Source organism: Mobula birostris, chromosome 15, assembly GCF_030028105.1.
Source record: "Mobula birostris isolate sMobBir1 chromosome 15, sMobBir1.hap1, whole genome shotgun sequence".
NCBI lineage: Eukaryota > Metazoa > Chordata > Chondrichthyes > Myliobatiformes > Myliobatidae > Mobula > Mobula birostris.
In genome coordinates this window covers 21,583,189-21,598,597 of record NC_092384.1, presented here as the reverse complement: position 1 = coordinate 21,598,597, position 15,409 = coordinate 21,583,189, and the positions used below count along the sequence as shown (strand labels likewise).

Below are 15,409 nucleotides of genomic sequence, written 5' to 3'. Positions count from 1 at the left end.
AACAGCTTGTAGCCAGAGATGTTTCAGATTACTTCTTATTTTCAGATTTTGGAATATTTACATTTATGCACTGAGATACCTTGGGGACCCAAGTCTAAACACAAAATCCATTTACATTACATATATAGCTTATGTACAGTTGGTGTTAATCTCTCAGTGAATGGCCTGCAGTCAGAGCACAGTCTGACATCATGGAGCTGGATCCTCCACAGACTGTCAATGTTGAATGATCACCTCGATAGTGTTTATTACTGAGTTCCAGTGCTATGAATGGCTTCATATCGCCATCAATTTCAAACAGCCCCCTGTTCAACAGCAACTATGATAGGAGGGGGAATGTTTGTTTCATCTAATATTTTAATAATTTTGTGCAGGAAAAAATTACCTTCAATTTTCATTTTATTGAGGTAGATCTTCACTTGTTTCATGATCAGCCTACTGTTAAGTGGCATATGTTCACTGCGACGATAAATCCCCTCTTTCAATACAGAATCGTGATCTTAATCTTTTGCTTTATGCAGTGTTTCTTTATTTTTCATTGACTTCTGTTCATTACATATGTGAGGTCACTTCCCAGAACTGTCTGTGATGCAGTGTCAGCACTCAAAAAATATCTTGGATTTCAGATTTTGGAATTTCAGATAAGGGGTAATCAACCTGCATTAGGAATTTGCTCTGGTGTGTTGCTCAGGATGTGACATGCAACTAAAAATAACAACATTCAACAATTACGAAGAATAAATATAAAAATAAAATTGGAGGTTAAAGTATGGATATGGAATAAAATGTGCATAAAATGTATAAATACCAGCATGTATTTACAATGTAAACAGCATTATAAAAAGTGTTTTTAAGTGTTTACAGTGCATTGCAGTGACAGGGGTAATAAATAGAGGGGCAGGGGGAAGCTAATTAGATTGCTGGATAGCACAAATACCAAATGGAATGAATAGTGAAATTTGAAATTTAAAAAATGGAAATGTTGTAAGCACTCAGTAGGTCAAGTTCTTCCTGGGAGAAGTCAAGTACATTAAAGCTCAGATCAATGATCTTTCATCAGAACAGGGACCTGTACCAATCCAATTGAGATCATTTAACACAAACTGAATATCTTCACAAAATTTCTTCCAGTGATAACTCAGCAACTCACCAGAAAATTTGACTGGGCCAGTAGGCTGGCTGGAGACATCACCATTGAAGTGAATAAATGCAGGATATGTCTATTCAAGTCTGGATCAGGATCTGGCATGTTGTTGCTTTTTAGCTGTTCTAACTTGTTCTTCACGATCTGTCACATTGCTCTTGAAAATTCACATGGCTTGCTTTGATGCATGAGCAATGAAGATAACAGAGATTCACTAACAGAAGCATTTGTTTGGCATTTGATTTAAACAACAGATGTTAAAGGCACAGAATGAAAATATATGGAATTCTTCTCTTTCTCAATTAAAACTCAGAAAATAGTACAGCATTGTTAGATGAGTTCTGAATCCCTTATAATGCCACAGAACTATGATGTTGTGGCCATCACTGAATTGTGGCTGAAGGATGGTTGTAGTTGGGAGCTGAATGCCCAAGGTTACACATTATATCGGAGGGATAGGAAGGTAGGCAGAGGGGGTGGTGTGTCTGTACTGGTAAAGAATGACATTAAATCAGTAGAAAGATGTGACATAGGATCAGAAGACGTTGAATCCTTGTGGGTTGAATTAATTAAGAAACAGCAAAGGTAAAAGGATCTTGATGGCAGTTACATACAGGCCTCCCAACGCTGGTTGGGAGGTGGACCGCAGATTACAATAGGAAATAGAAAAGGCATGTTAGAAGGGCAATGTTATGGTAGTCATGGAAGATTTTAACATGCAAGTCGATTGGGAAAATCAGGTTGGTAATGGATCGCAAGAGTGAGTTTGTTAAATGCCTAAGAGATGGCTTTTTAGGTCAGTTTGTCATTGACCCTACTAGGGGATCAGCTATACTGGATTGGGTGTTAGGTAATGAACTGATGGTAAAAGAACCGTTAGGAACCAGTGATCACAATATAATTGTGTTCAACTTGAAATTTGATAGGGAGAAAGTAAAGTCTGATATAACAGTATTTCAGTGGAGTAAAGAAAATTACAGTGGTATGAGAGAGACGCTGGTCAAAGTAAATAAGAAGGTGCTGCTAGCAGGGATTGGATTAGATTGAGGACACGCAGTCCTCTTTTATTGTCATTTAGTAATGCATGCATTAAGAAATGATACAATGTTCCTCCGGTGTGATATCACAGAAACACAGGACAGACCGAAACTGAAAAACTAACAAAAACCACATAATTATAACATATAGTTACAACAGTGCGACAATCCCATAACTTGATGAAGAACAGGCCGTGAGCACAGTAAAAAAAGTTCAAAGTTTCTCGGAAGTCCCATATCTCACGCAGACAGGAGAAGGAAGAAAACTCTCCCTGCCATGCCTGACTCTGAGTCGTCCGAAAACTCCGAGCTCCGATCAGCCCTCCGACACCGAGTACTGAGCGCCATCTCTGCTGAACGCTTCAACCTCAGCCTCGGTCACCAGCAGCAGGCAAAGCCGGGGATTTTGGGGCCTACCCGCCAGAGATTCTCGATTGCACAGTAGTAGCGGCAGCGAACCGGGCATTTCAGAAATTTCCAGTTGTTCCTCTGTGCCTTCTCACGTCTGTCTCCATCAAATTAGAATTGTGCACGGTACCCTATTTAACAAATACGATATCATTTCACTGGAGAGCTGTGCGTGCAGCAAAGCAGCAAAGGCATGGGTTTCTGGGAAAAATAAGGAAGGTGCAGAACTCTCCACTGACACCCCCAGTCTCCCCCCTCCCATCTCAGCTCTCAAGATTCCAGCCTTGAACTCCAGGCCGGGTCTTCACACGCTGCTATTGTGACCCCCATCTCCCCTTCCCCCACTACCACTCTGCAACCCCGTCTCCCTCACATTCCATCAGCTACTCCTGGGCCCTCGGAGGCTCCTTCTTCCTCTCACCCCAACCCTCCCCTCTCCACTAACACCCCCACCCTCCCCCCTACCCCCTCTGATCCCACTTCTCATCTGTGCCAGGTCTTTACCATCCCCTCTCACCTTCAACTATCTGAGGCAGAACGCTCTGTCCTCAGTAAGGGCCTCACCTTTGTCCCCCTTCGCTCACACCTCAGCGGGTTCCGCATTCTCCATGACGCGGAACTCTTCTTCCGCCGGCTCCGTCTTCGAGCCTACTTCTTCGGCAAGAACTCTCCCACCCCCACTGATGACCCCTTCTCCCGTCTTCAACCCTCCTCCTCTTCATGGACACCCCGCTCTGGTCTTCTGCCTGCTCTGGATCTCTTTATTGCTAGATACCGACGGGACATCAACTGTCTCGACTTCACCACACCTTGTTCCCATTCCAACCTCGCTCCTTCTGAACGCTCTGCCCTCCACTCCCTCTGCACTAATCCTAACCTTACTATGAAACCTGCTGATAAGCGGGGGGTGCTGTTGTAGTCTGGTGCACTGACCTCTACCTTGCCGAGGCACAGCGGCAACTCGCGGATACCTCCTCTTATTTACCCCTCAGTTATGACCCCACTAAGGAGCACCAGGCCATTGTCTTCCCCACCATCACTGACTTTATCCGCTTAGGGGATCTCCTATCCACTGCTACCAACCTTATAGTTCCCACACCCCACACTTCCTGTTTCTACCTCCTACCCAAGATCCACAACCCTGCCTGTCCAGGTAGACCCATTGTCTCAGCTTGCTCCTGCCCCACAGAACTCGTTTCTGCATACCTCGACACTGTTTTATCCCCCCCTTGTTCAATCCCTTCCTACCTATGTTCGTGACACTTCTCACGCTCTGAAACTTTTCAATGATTTTAACTTCCCTGGCTCCCACCGCTTTAGTTTCACTATGGATGGCCAGTCCCTATCTACTTCCATCCCCCATCAGGAAGGTCTCAAAGCTCTCCGCATCTTTTTGGATTCCAGACCTAACCAGTTCCCCTCTACCACCACTCTGCTCTGTCTAGCGGAATTAGTCCTTACTCTTAATAATTTCTCCTTTGGCTCCTCCCACTTCCTCCAAACTAAAGGTGTAGCCATGGGCACCCGTATGGGTCCCAGCTATGCCTGCCTTTTTGTTGGCTTTGTGGAACAACCTATGTTCCAAACCTATTCTGGTATCTGCCCCCCACTTTTCCTTTGCTACATCGACTGCATTGGCGCTGCTTCCTGCACGCATGCTGAACTCGTTGACTTCATTAACTTTGCGTCCAACTTTCACCCTGCCCTCAAGTTTACCTGGTCCATTTCCAACACCTCCCTCCCCTTTCTAGATCTTTCTGTCTCTATTTCTGGAGACAGCTTATCCACTGATGTCTACTATAAGTCTACTGACTCTCACAGCTATCTGGACTATTCCTCTTCTAACCCTGTCTCTTGCAAAAATGCCATCCCCTTCTCTTAATTTCTCCGTCTCTGCCACATCTGCTCTCAGGATGAGGCTTTTCATTCCAGGACAAAGGAGATATCCTTTTTTTAAAGAAAGGGGCTTCCCTTCCTCCACCATCAACTCTGCTCTCAAACGCATCTCCCCCATTTCACGCACATCTGCTCTCACTCCATCCTCCTGCCACCCCACTAGGAATAGGGCTCCCTTTGTACTCACCTACCACCCCACCAGCCTCCGGGTCCAATATATTATTCTCTATAACTTCCGCCACCTCTAACGGGATCCCACCACTAAGCACATCTTTCCCTCCCCTCCCCCCCCCCCCCCAGCTTCCCGCAGGGATCGCTCCCTACGTGACTCCCTTGTCCATTTGTCCCCCCTATCCCTATCCCTCCCCACCGATCTCCCTCCTGGCACTTATCGTTGTAAGCGGAACAAGTGCTACACTTGCCCTTACACTTCCTCCCTCACTACCATTCAGGGCCCTAGACAGTCCTTCCAGGTGAGGCAACACTTCACCTGTGAGTCGGCTGGGGTGATATACTGCGTCCGGTGCTCCCGATGTGGCCTTCTATACATTGGCGAGACCCGACACAGACTGGGAGATAGTTTTGCTGTACGCCTGCGCTCTGTCCGCCAGAGAAAGCAGGATCTCCCAGTGGCCATACATTTTAATTCCACGTCCCATTCCTATTCTGATATGTCTATCCACGGCCTCCTCTACTGTAAAGATGAAGCCACACTCAGGTTGGAGGAACAGCACCTTGTATTCCATCTGAGTAGCCTCCAATCTGATGGCACGAACATTGACTTCTCAAACTTCCGCTGATGCCTCACCTCCCCCTCGTACCCCATCCGATAGTTATTCATATACACATGTTCTTTTTCTCTCCTTTTCTCCCTCTGTCCCTCTCACTATACCCCTTGCCCATCCTCTGGGCTTCCGCCCCTCCCCCTTTTCTTTCTCCCTGGGCCTCCTGTCCCATGATCCTCTCATATCCCTTTTGCCAATCACCTGTCCAGCTCTTGGCTCCATCCCTCCCCCTCCTGTCTTCTCCTATCATTTTGTATCTCCCCCTCCCACTTTCAAATCTCTTACTAGCTCTTCCTTCAGTTAGTCCTGACGAAGGGTCTTTGCCCAAAACGTCGACTGTACCTCTTCCTGGAGATGCTGCCTGGCCTGCTGCGTTCACCAGCAACTTTTATGTGTGTTGCTTGAAATTCCAACATCTGCAGATACCCTTGTGTTTGTGAAGGTGCCGAATATATGTATTCCAAAAATGAAGAAATACTCAAATGGTAAAATAGTACAACCATAGGGGACGAGGGAAGTCAAAGCTATTGTAAAAGCAAAAGAAAGGGCATATGACAAAGCAAAAATTAGTGGGAAGATAAAGGATTGGGGTATTTTTAAAAACCTGCAGAGAACAACTAAAAAAAATCATTGGAAGGGAAAAGATGAAATATGAAAGTGAAATAGCAAATAATATCAAAATAAAAGAGAAATGAGATTGGATATAGGAGTGCTAGAAATTGAGGCAGGAGAAATAATAACGGGAGGCAAGGAGATGGCTGATGAACTAAATGAGTATTTTGTATCACTCTTCATTGTGGAAGACACTAGTGTGTAGCAAGAGAAGTGGGTGCACTTACTATTACAATAGAGAAGATGCTCAAAAAGCTGAAAGAGCTAAAGGTACCTAAGTCACCTGGATGAGATGAACTGCACCCTAGGGTTCTGAAAGAGATAGTGTTAGATATCATGGTGGCATTAGAAATGATCTTTCAAAAATCATTGGACTCTGGCGTAGTACCAGAGGACTGGAAAATTGCAAATGTCACTCCACTCTTTAAGAAAGGAGGAAGGTAGCAGAAAGGAAATTATAGACCAATCAGCCTGACCTCAGTGGATGGGAAAATATTAAGTCAATTTTTAAGGATAAGGCGATGGAGTACTAGGTGACACAGGACAAGATAGTACGAAGTCAGCATGGTTTCCTACAGGGAAAATCCTGCCTGACGAACCTGTTGGAATTCATTAAGGAGATTACAAGTAGGATAGATAAAGGGTATGCAGTGGATGTTGTATATTTGGACTTTCAGAAGGCCTTTGACAAGGTGCCACACGAGGCTGCTTACCAAGTTAAGAGCCTATGATATTACAGGAAAGTTACTAACATAGTTAGAACATTGGCTGATTGATGGGAGGCAGCGAGTGGGAATAAAACGATCCTTTTTTGGTTGGCTGCCAGTGAGTGGTGGTGTTCCACAAGAGTCGGTGTTTGGACCACTTATTTTTATGCTGTATATAAATGATTTAGATGATAGAAGGGATGGCTTTGTTGCCAATTTTGCAGATGATACGAAGATTGGTGAAGGAACAGGTAGTGTTGAGGAACAGGTAGGCTGCAGAAGGCCTTAGATAGATCAGGAGAATGGGCAAGGGAGTGGTAAATGAAATATAACAGGGGTCCCCAACCTTTTTTGCACTGCGGACCGGCCGACCTGAGGGGGAGGGTGGGGGAGGGGGTCTGGTTGCCAACGGACAAGAGTAGCAGTCAAATACGTTGTGTTTACCCCAAGAAAGATTACCATGACCATGAAGCGCATGTGTGTACATGCCGATTTTTTTTTTCTACAAATCGTTTTTGGCGATTTTGTTCGGGGGGTGGATGGTGTTAATCACGACCGGAATATAGGTGATAAGTGGCTAATACACTCAATTTTGTTTCTAAAATGATTTATCTAACGAATTTAATATTAAACACACAGCGCATATTTTCCTCGCATGAATATAGTGATAGGTCAATTATCAGGGGAGGACAGGGGAGCTTGAAGTAAGTGTTGAATGAACTTCCAGTAGAAGTGGTAGAGGCAGGTTCGATATTATCATTTAAAGAAAATTTGGATAGGTATATAGACAGGAAAAGAATGGAGGGTTATGGGCTGAGTGCAGGTCGGTGGGATTAGGTGAGAGTAAGGGTTCAGCACAGACTAGAAGGGCAGAGATGGCCTGTTTCTGTGCTGTAATTGTTATATGGTTATATAAGTCACTTATAAGTCAATAGCATCATAACATTTTAATTAATGTTTGGATATTAAACACGCAGCACATATTTTCTCCGTGTGAACATGTAAAAGCATTGCAACACACCAATATCGCTGAATCAGTGGGAGCCCTGGGTTTTTTTCCCTGCAACAAGACGGTGCCATCGAGGGGTGATGGGAGGCAGCGATACTCGAAGGGGGTTCCTTATGTCCAGTCTATTCCGCAATTTAGTTTTCGTTGCATTCATTGCAGAGATACATTGGAAATGGAAGCAACGTTTTCAGTGCTATCATGGCTATCTCAGAATATTTAGCCTTGACTTTGTTCCAGAATGCCGGCAGAGATGTTATGTCAAACATACTTTTCGGCCCATCGTCATTTGCAAGCTCGGAGTTGATCTCCTTCCCGCGCTGACATAGATGACGCGCGGGTAATGACCGTGCGTGCGTTCAAACTCAACAGTGCGTGACAGGGAATGAGGAAGGGTGCAGCTGACTCATATCGCCAAATCATATTGTTTCCTGGTGGCCCGGCAGCACATGCTTTGTGGCCCTGTACCGGTCTGCGGCCCGGTGGTTGGGGACTGCTGAAATACAATGTTGGAAAATGCATGGTCATGCACTTTGGTGGTAGAGATAAATGTGCAGTCTATTTTCTAAACGAGGAGAAAATCCAAAAATCTGAGATGCAGTGGGACTTGGGAGTCCTTGTGCAGAACACTCTAAAGGTTAACTTGCAGGTTGAGTCGGTGGTGAGGAAGGCAAATGCAATGTTAGCATTCATTTCAAAAGGTCTATACAAGAGCAAGGATGTGATGCTGAGGCTTTATAAGGCACTGCTGAAGCCTCACCTTGAGTATTGTGAACAGTTTTGGGTCTCTCATTGTAGCAGAGATGTACTGGCATTGGAGAGGGTCCAGAGGAGGTTCACAAGGATGATTCCGGGAATGAAAGGGTGATCATAGAGGAACATTTGATAGCTCTGGGTCTGTACTCACTGGAACTCAGAAGAATGAGGGGTGATCTCATTGTAACCTTTCAACTGTTGAAAGGCCTAGACAGAGTAGATGTGGAAAGGATGTTTCCCATGGTAGGAGAGTCTAGGACAAGAGGGCACAGCCTCAGCATAGAGGGGCGCCCTTTCAAAACAGAGATGCGGAGAAATTTCTTTAATCAAAGGGTGGTGAATTTGTGGAATTTGTTGCCACATGGAGCTGTGGAGGCCAGGTCATTGGGTGTATTTAAGGCAGAGATTGATAGGTTCTTGTTTGGACATGGCATCAAAGGTTATGAGGAGAAGGCCGAGAACTGGGTTTGAGGAGGAGGAAAAAAAGGATCAGCATGATTGAATGGTGGAGCAGACTCGATGGACCAGATGGCCTAATTCTGCTCCTCTGTCTATGGTCTAATCAGATTAAAGAACTTCAGACAGAATGGCTGAGAAAATATGATAAAATCATGCTTTATAAAGCCAAAGCTAGCAGTATTTTCTCTCAACCCATAGTTTAAATGTAGATATACATAGAATACCCATTCATAATAAAGTCATAATATTATTGCCTTAAGGTCAGCTGTTGCAGCCGCCAGAGAAGGGGATGCTGGAGCTAGCTATGAACCATCGGATTCCCTGCTGGTTTGGGGGTTGGCCACTTCCGTCAGTGCTGTCCTCCATTGTTCACTCGGTGGAAGGACATTTGGTTTGTGTTCGTCTGTGGTTGTACTTGCACGAGATGAGGAACTTGTTCTTGCAGAAACTTGGCTCTGTGACGGTATTTGTGCACTGTTAATCTACAGGCCATGGCAGTCAGGGACTTGGGCTATATTATTATTTTATATATATTTTTGTAACTTTTTCTGCTATTGTATTATATGTGCTATATCTGCTGTGCGTGACTATGTGCGTGTACTGTGTTCTGTACCTTGGCCCAGGAGGAATGCTGTTTTATTTGGCTGTATAGTAGCGTAGTGGTTAGCACAATGCTTTACAGTACAGGTGACCCACGTTCAATTCCCACTATCACCTGTAAGGAGTTTGTATGTTCTCCCCTTGACCGCATGGGTTTCTTCCGGGTACTCCGGTTTCCTCCCACAGTCCAAAAAACATACTGATTGATCGTTTAATTGGTTGTTGTAAATTGTCCTATGATTAGGCTAGGATTAAAATCAGGGGATTGCTGGGTCGCGTGGCTCAAAGGGCTGGAAGGGCCTTTTCTACGCTGTATCTCAGTAAATAAATATTTCGGTTTCAAAATAAATATTGCAGTTTTTGATTGCTATTGCTCGTAAAGTGGGAGGAGGGGTGTTGGTACTTTTGGTGGTGCAAGCGGGGAGGGGCTGTTGCTTGTGCGTGGGGGGAGGGGATTTTGCTGATGACATATTTCTGTCATCCATTAGTTTTTTTCTGTTTCGTGGATGTCTGCGAAGAGTAAGAATTTCAGGTTGTATTCTGTATACATTCTCTGATATTAAATTGAACAGTTTGAACCATTTGAAAAATCACTTTTAAGTAGTAAGATTTGTCAAAATGTGGAGTACATTTTCATTTCACAAAATAGCTTCGGCTATTTTAGTAAAGTAAATTGATTTATTTTTACAGATTGGTCTTGATGTTTTCTGTTTTGAAGATTTACTATTATGAGTTTTTTATGAATTGGTATTCTATATATATCTACATTTTAAACTATGGATTGAGAGGAAAATTGTAAGCAACTATTATGTTGATCTTTCAAGTCACATTGAGTAAACTGCTCATCAAAGTAAGTATGGCACAAAGTGGATAATTTATGAAGTTCCCATTAAGTTAGTTTTGTTTGACTATTCCTTTGCATCCACCTCTCCTCCATAGGTAGGTTTAGTGCTCAGATTGGACTGTTTCTTTGGGTGACTCTTCTATCTTCAAACATCAGGACCAGAATAGCTCCTTTACAAGCTTACAGGCTCACCTTGGAAAATTAATGTACATTCATTACATCTAAACATTACCCCTCTGCTGTACAGGAGGAGAATCTTGTGATTCTGTAAAGTTAATACAAACATGAGAAACTAAGATGATGGGAACAGGAGTAGGTCACATGTTCCCTCAGATCTAACCCTACCATTCAAAATGATCATGGCTGACCTGCTCCAGGCCTGATCACCTTTTCTGTGCCAGTTCCACATGGACCCCAATTCCCTAATCTTTTAAAAAATTATCTTTCCCCTCTTCAATTTCCCATAACAGTCTAGCTTTGGAGGTAGAGAATTTCAGAGTTGGATCACCTATAAATTCTTCCCACACAATTGTAATTAATGAATTAAATCCAGAAAAGGAATATTGAGGACCAAAACCAATGATGACTTAACTGGCTTACAATCTCTTTAAATATATATAGCCAGCTAACATCAAATGCCTACTTGTAGGAACCAGTTTCTTCTAGGGAATATCAGAACTGCTCCTCACTAACAGTTCAGCTGTTCTAGTTAAGCATCAGTGTGCCTTTCAGCTCCAAGATGCTTATCCCTTAGTAAAGTGCTTTCCTTGCACAGAATTGATGAATTTCACTTGTTCAGGGTAGAAGTATCTGAATGGTAAGTTGAACTGAATTTAGTCCTTTGGATCTAACTCCCAAATGAAACTAATCTTTCATTATTTGATTAATAAGTTTAAAAACCACTATTGATTTTTGTATATTTTTAATTATGAATATGTTTTTGACTTTCAAGAGAAATGATTGCAGGTTTCCTTTACAGCTTTGTTGAGTCTCAACAATAATCAAACAGTTGAATTATGCTGACTATTTGAAGAGATTGATTCTATAGACACATCACATCACTGAAGTCAGCATGGATTTTTTTTTGGTCTGCATGTTAATCTATGGCACTGCAATGTAAAATGCTTCTTCTATCTCTGTTAGAATCTGAAATTATTGTCCTTTTTAAACCTTTATTTACTGGAGCAAAGGGGTGTTTCTGTTTGTTCAATACAAATGAAAGTAGCGGAAGCTTGCTTAAACCACAGCCAGACTTGTATTATTGGCAGCTGTTACAGATGCTTGACATGGAAATTCCTGTTGCTGTTATGGCAAGTTTTGGTTGCGCTTACTGGAGTGAAACGTTAATATTCTTTCCAGATAAGTGCAAAGCCTTTATAATGTGAGCCATGCAGTACTTCTCAGATTTTATGTTTTGTCCTCCAAAATAAAAACGCATTATTCTTGACTTAGAAATACAGCACAGAATAGGCCCTTCTGGCCCTTCAAGCTCCATTGCCCAGTAACCCTGAGAACCCCAATTTAACCTTAACCTAATCACAGGACAACTTACAATGACCAGTTAACCTACCTGGTACATTTTTGGATTGTGGGAGGGACCGGTGGACCTGGAGAAACCCATAGGGAGGGTGTACAGACTCCTTACAGAGGGCGCCGGATTGAATTCACATCCTGAGCTGTAATAGCCGCACTAACCGCTGAGCTACCTTGGCACCCAACTTCATTCCAACTTCACTTAGACTTCCATTTTAGTTCCATCCTAGCATTTGCATACAGATTGAAACATTGAAGCTATGATTAAAATATTTTGTGACTCAGATTATATAGGTGTATCACTTGATCAAAAGTAGCAAGAGTCAACTCACTGAACTGGATTGTGGTCTTGTTAATACTAAAGTAGATCAAATACTGAAGAGATCAGTTGCATTTGGGAGTTAAGTCGAAAGGATGAAGTTAACTCAATTTATCATTCCTATTTTCCTACCCTGAATAATACATCAAACTCATTTGAAGCTGATTGGGCTAACTTAAACAAAGCCTATTTGGTGATCATGCCAATTCGTTGCCTCAGATCAAAGATGGCACAGGTTATGTAATGTACAAACCCCATTTCCAGAGAAGTTGGGATATTTTCCAAAATGCAATAAAAACAAAAATCTGTGATGTGTTAATTCACGTGAACCTTTATTTAACTGTACAAAGAAAAGATTTTCAATAGTTTTGCTGACCAATTTAATTGTATTTTGTAAACTTACACAAATTTAGAATTTGATGGCTGCGACACACTCAACAAAAGTTGGGACAGAGTTAAACTAAGATTGAAAAGTGCACAGAATATTCAAGTAACACCGGTTTGGAAGACTCCACATTAAGCAGGCTAATTGGTAGCAGGTGAGGTATCATGACTGACATATAAAAGTAGCGTCCATCAAAGGCTCAGTCTTTGCAAGCAAGGATGGGTCGTGGCTCACCCCTTTGTGCCAAAATTTGTGAGAGATTTGTTAGTCAGTTCAAAAGGAACATTTCTCAACGCAAGATTGCAGAGAATTTAGGTCTTTCAACATCTACAGTACATAATATTGTGAAAAGATTCAGAGAAATCAGAGACATCTCAGTGCGTAAAGGGCAAGGTCAGAAACCACTGTTGAATGCACGTGATCTTTGAGCCCTCAGGCGGCACTGCCTAAGAAACCGTCATGCTACTGTGACAATTATAGCCACCTGGGCTCGGGAGTACTTTGGAAAACCATTGTCACTCAACACAGTCCATCGCTGCATCGAGAAATGCAAATTGAAACTGTATTACGCAAGGAGGAAGCCATACATCAACTCTATGCAGAACCGCCGGCGAGTTCTCTGGGCCCGAGCTCATCTCAGATGAACCAAAAGACTGTGGAACCGTGTGCTGTGGTCAGATGAGTCCACATTTCAGCTAGTTTTCAGAAAAGATGGGCGTCGAGTTCTCCGTGCCAAAGATGAAAACGACCATCCAGATTGTTATTAGCGAAAGGTGCAAAAGCCAGCATCTGTGATGGTATGGGGGTGCATCAGTGCCCACGACATGGGTGAGTTGCATGTATGTGAAGGTACCATTGACTCTGAGGCATATATTAGGACTTTAGAGAGACATATGTTGCCATCAAGGCGACGTCTCTTCCCGGGATGTCCATGCTCATTTCAGCAGGACAATGCCAGACCACATTCTGCACAGGCTACAACAACGTGGCTTTATAGACACAGAGTGCGTGTGCTTGACTGGCCTGCTGCCAGTCCAGATCTATCTCCTATTGAAAATGTATGGCGCATCATGAAGAGGAGAATCAGACAACGGAGACCACGGACTGTTGAGCAGCTGAAGTCTTATATCAAGCAAGAATGGACAAAATTTCCAATTGCAAATCTACTAACTACAATTAGTATCCTCAGTTTCAAAACGATTAAAAAGTGTTATTAAAAGGAAAGGTGATGTAACACAATGGTAAACATGCCTCTGTCCCAACTTTTGTTGAGTGTGTTGCAGCCATCAAATTCTAAATTTGTGTATGTTTACAAAATACAATTAAGTTGGTCAGTAAAACTATTGAAAATCCTTTCTTTGTACTTTTGTCAGTTAAATAAAGATTCACGTGAATTAACATATCAGAGATTTTTGTTTTTATTGCATTTTGGAAAATATCCCAACCTTTCTGGAAATGGGGTTTGTATATGGCATAGTTGTATTATAACTGTTGGCTGTATTTTGCTCAGTAAGAGGATATAATGTGATCTTTAACTTGCACACATTCACCTTATCACGCATTAGTAATGGATGTGAATTTGTTTAGCCTGAAGTGTGTTCTGCAATTGGGTTACTTCATGTGGCAGCTGTTTCACAGTATAAATATCTAGAGGTTGAACCAAATTGCAACCATTTTTAAATGGGAAATTATGTATGTAAGACAAAGTTTGTACTCAATCTGACAAAGTCCTATTTATTTGGGAACCAGTTTAGACACTTTAAGGTGCCAGTAGTCCTAAGGTCAATTTCAGATGTACATCATTTGTCCAGAGTATCATCCATGTGAGTGGATCATTTTAGTTCTTTACTGATAGAAATTTGATCAAAGGTTACAACCTTAAACTTCCATAATTAATTTGCTGCAAACTGAGGATTAAGTTATGGTCAAAGCAGTGAACTATGCATGACTCACTGTACCACCACATGATATGAAGGCTCCAATGTGCAGGTTTGTAAAAAGTTGTAGAGAATTGTAGATGCAACCAGCTCAGTCATGGGCACTAGCCTCCCCGCCATTGAGGACGTCATCAAAAAGCGGCGCCTCAAGAAGACAGCATCCATTATGAAAGACCCTCACAATCCAGGACATGCCGCCTTAATGCTACCTTCACGGATGAGGATGAGTCTGAAGACTCACCTCAAAATTTTACGAACAAATTCTTCTCCTCCGCCATCAGATTTCTGAATATCCAGGAACCATGGAACCATTAACACAACCTTCTCTATTTAGCTCTCTTTTTGCAGTATTTATGTATTCTTTTATTTCTTATTGTAACTTAGGTAAATTTTTAATGTATTGCAGTGTACTGCTGCCTCAAAACAAATTTCAGAATTGGAATCAGGTTTAATATCACTGATGTGAAATATGTTGTTTTGCAGCAGCAGTACAGTACAATACATAAACAATAGTACAAATTACAATAAGAAATATATACACTATATGCATCCTGTACCTAACAAACTGGCCAATGAGTGGATGCTCGCAGTCTTCTGCTGCTGTACCCCATCCGCTTCAAGGATCAGTGTGTTGTAAATTCAGAGATGCTGTTCTGCACACCACTTTTATAATGGTTGATTATTTAAGTTCCCATCGCCTTCCTGTCAGCTTGAACCGGTCTGAGTATTCTCCTCTGACCCCACTCATTAACAGGGTGTTTTCCCCTACAAAACTTCTGCTCACTGGATTTTTTTTTTTGTTTTTCGTACAATTCTCTTTAAACTGTAGAGACTGTGTGAAAATCCCAGGAGATCAGCAGTTTCAAAGATACTCAAATGACCCTGTCTGGCACCAACAGTCATTCCATGGTCAAAGTAATTTTGATTACATTTCTTCCCCATTCTGTTGTTTGGGCTGATTAACAACAGAACCTCTAAACC

At 42.5% G+C, this 15,409-nt stretch overlaps 1 protein-coding gene across 1 annotated transcript in view; it reads left to right on the top strand.

The window, feature by feature from the left end:
• The window catches only part of znrf1 (zinc and ring finger 1), a 234,639-nt gene that overhangs the window by 113,250 nt on the left and 105,980 nt on the right, over positions 1-15,409 (top strand). The window lies entirely within an intron of this gene.